This window comes from Arvicola amphibius, chromosome 2 (genome assembly GCF_903992535.2).
Source record: "Arvicola amphibius chromosome 2, mArvAmp1.2, whole genome shotgun sequence".
NCBI classification, from domain to species: domain Eukaryota; kingdom Metazoa; phylum Chordata; class Mammalia; order Rodentia; family Cricetidae; genus Arvicola; species Arvicola amphibius.
Genome location: NC_052048.2, coordinates 27,037,967 through 27,041,447, shown reverse-complemented (window position 1 = coordinate 27,041,447; position 3,481 = coordinate 27,037,967).

The following is a 3,481-nucleotide window of genomic DNA, read 5'->3' as shown; positions in this document are numbered from 1 at the left end:
CCCCGGATGCTCCGCCCTCCGCCTAGCCTCTTTGGCGGAAATTTGAGGGTTCAACCCCCCGCTGCGGGGGTTTGGAAGGGAGGTTCACCCAGAGCCCGCGCGCTCCCTAGTCACTAAAGCCTGGGCCCCTGCCTTCATGAGGATGGGTGTCATACCTGATCTCGGCCTTTCGCACACGGCGGTCATAGGAAAAATGCTATTGTGTTAGCCCCCCTACATAGCATGGTTGTCACACTCAGTGGCCCTGTCAGAATCGGGCCCCATCAGAGATGACGGGCAAGCGATTCCTAATGTTTCTCATAGGCAACCGCTTTCAGAACTCATAAAATGTTTCAGGGTAGCGGTGGGCTTGTTTTCGCAGTCATGCAAAGGACCAGAAAGGATGAAAATGCAAGAGTCAAGTGGATAGCAGATAATCTCAAAGGGCTCGCTAGTCTTCATGTCCAGAGAAGCCCCAGGGCCTATGCTTAAGTGCCAGCCACTACCCCAAAGGACAGACGTGACATTGACAAAAGAGAAAGAGAAACAAGAAAGTGAATTTCTGGGAAGTATGAGGAAGTAAACAGGACCAAGAGAATCACTGTTTCTGAGTAGAGAAACTGGATCTGAGAAGACAAAAAAAGGAGGCGAGCCCCCCAAATCACATGGTTATATTAGCATAATACACAGATGCCCTTTTGTGTGTGTGGTGTGCCAATTCGTGCGCCTGTGCGTGTATGTGTGTGTGCGCGCGCACGTGCGTGTGTGTGCGCGCGCACGTGCGTGTGTGTGCGTGTATGTGTGCGCGCGCACGTGCGTGTATGTGTGTGTGCGCGCGCACTGGGTGCGTGGGTGTGTGCGTGCGTGTGGGTGTGTGTGCGCACGTTCGTGTGTGTGCATGTATGTGTGTTTGTGCACGTGCGTGTATGTGTGTGTGCGCGCATTGGGTGTGTGGGTACGTGTATGCGTGCGCGCGTGCGTGTGTGCGTGCGTGTGTGTGTGTGCGCGCGCGCACGTGCGTGTATGTGTGTGTGCGCACTGGGTGCGTGGGTGCGTGCGTGTGTGTGCGTGCGTGTGTGTGCGCGCACGTGCGTGTATGTGTGTGTGCGTACTGGGTACGTGTGTGCGTGCGTGCGTGCGTGCGTGGGTGTGCGTGCGTGCGTGTGTGTGTGTGCACACGTGCGTGTATGTGTGTGTGCGCACTGCGTGCGTGCGTGCATGTGTGTATGTGTGTGTGTGTGTGTGTGTGTGTGTGTGACTGAAGGCCTGAAATCAGTTTCTTCCTCAATCACTCTCTACCTTATTTTTCTGAACACGGAGCTCACTGATTTACCTAGGCCGACTGAGTTCATCTTCCATTCTGCCCCTCCAACGATGGGATGGCAGATGTACACAGCACCCTACTTTTTACATAGGTGCTAGAGAAATATTGAACAGAAGCAGCTTCATTAAAATAAATATATTCCTTCCAGGGGGGACTGGTGTGAACAGAGAGGACTGGCGTGAAGGAGGAATCTCTCCCCTGGATGTTTGAGATCACACAACAATTACCTCGGTGGTCCCAGCCCCATACTTTCTGTGGCAGAAAGGAGTAGGGACGGACTGGGGCCAGAGGAGAAGGCTCTGGGCTGTCTGTCACACACTCTTCGCCCAGTCAGCAGAGCCTAGCTCACAGAAGCTAACTGTTCTTTCTTCCTAATCCTATTCGAGAAGTTGTGCAGGCTCTGGACGTATATCCTTGCTGGGAGGTGTTTGAATTCTAGCAAATTCCTATAACTAGGGAGTCTTCCAACCTTAACACCACTCAGCTCTCGCTCCTACCACTTAAGATCACTCACTTTTTAGAGTAGGGGAGAGTGCTTAAGCCAGAGGTGGCTGTGTAGCCTAGGCTAGCCTGGAACTATGATCTGTCTGTGCCACCAGCCTGGCTTCTGGCTGCCAAACCTTGAGTGGTGGATTGTTTGTCCCTCTGCCCTCTGACACAGAACTCTAGAACTAGTTCCTCTTTCTTTGGTGAGTCAGGGCAGCAGTGCAAATATGACCTCCTCAGTTATGGCTGCAGGTGATGCTATGTCCATATCCATTACATAATCAAAACAAAGCGTAAGAGTACATCCACAAATGTGTGTTTTCCTGGATATGCCAGAGTCTTATTTACTTTTATATTGCCATGACAAAACGGTATGACTGAGACACTTTATAAAAGAAAGGATTTAATGTGGGACGCAATGCTCCAGAGTGTTAGAGTCCCTGCCCGTTATGGTGGGGAGCATGACAGCAGACAGGCAGCACGGCCCTGGAGCAGCAGCTGAGAGCTTGCATTCTTATCTGCAAGTAGGAGGCAGAGATAGCTAACTGGGCATAGTGTAGGCTTTTGAAACCTTTAAGCCCACCCTCAGTGACACACCGCCTCCAACAGGAGCCACACCTCCTAATCCCTCCCAAACAGTTCTATGAACTGGGGACCAAGCATTCAAACTTATGAGCCTATGGGCACCAATCTTAGTCACTGTTCTGTTGCTGTGAAGAGACACTGTCTTAGTCTGGCTTACTATTGCTATGATGAAACACCATGACCAAAAGCAAGCTGAGGAGGAAAAGGTTTATTCAGCTGCTTCCACATCCACAGTCCATCACTGAAGGACATTCGGACAGGCAGGAATGTGGAGGCAGGAACCTGGAGACAGGAGCTGATACAGAAGCCATGGAGAGGAGCTGTGCTGGTTACTGGCTTATTCATCATGTCTTGCTCAGCCTGCTTTCATATAGAATCCAGGACCACCAGCCCAGGGATAGCACCACCCACAAGGGCTGGACCATTCCCCATCAGTTTCTAAGAAAATGCCCTACACCTGGATCTTAAGGGAGCATTTTCTCAATTAAGATTCCCTCTTTTCAGATGACTCTAGCTCGTGTCAAGTTGATATAAAACTGGCCAGAATATGCTAGGTGATGGTGGTGCATGTCTTTAATCCCAGCACTCAGGAGGCAGAGGCAGATCTCTGTGAGTTCATAAACCAATCTGATCTTCAGAGCAAATTCCAGGACAGACAGGACTACACAGAGAAACCCTGTTTTGAAACACAAAAAAACAAACAATAAAAACTAGCCAGGACATACACCATGACCAAGGCAACTGTTATAAAAGAAAGCATTTAATTGGGGGCTTGCTTAGTTCATTATCATCATGGAAGAGAGCATGGCAGCACACAGATACACGTGACGCTGGAGACATAACAGAGTTCTACATCCTGATCCTTAAGTAGAGAGGGAGAGACTCTGGACTTGGCAAGGGCTTTTGAAACTTCAAAGCCCACCCCCAGTGACACACTTTCTTTCCCTCCAACAAGGTCACACCTCCTAATCCCTATAATCCTTTCAAACAGCTCCACTTCTGGGTGACTTAAGTACATGAATAAATAAATTTCAATACCTATGTGGGGGACATTTTTGTCTGTTTGTCTGTTTTGAGACAGAGTTTCTCAATGTAGCCCTGGCTGTT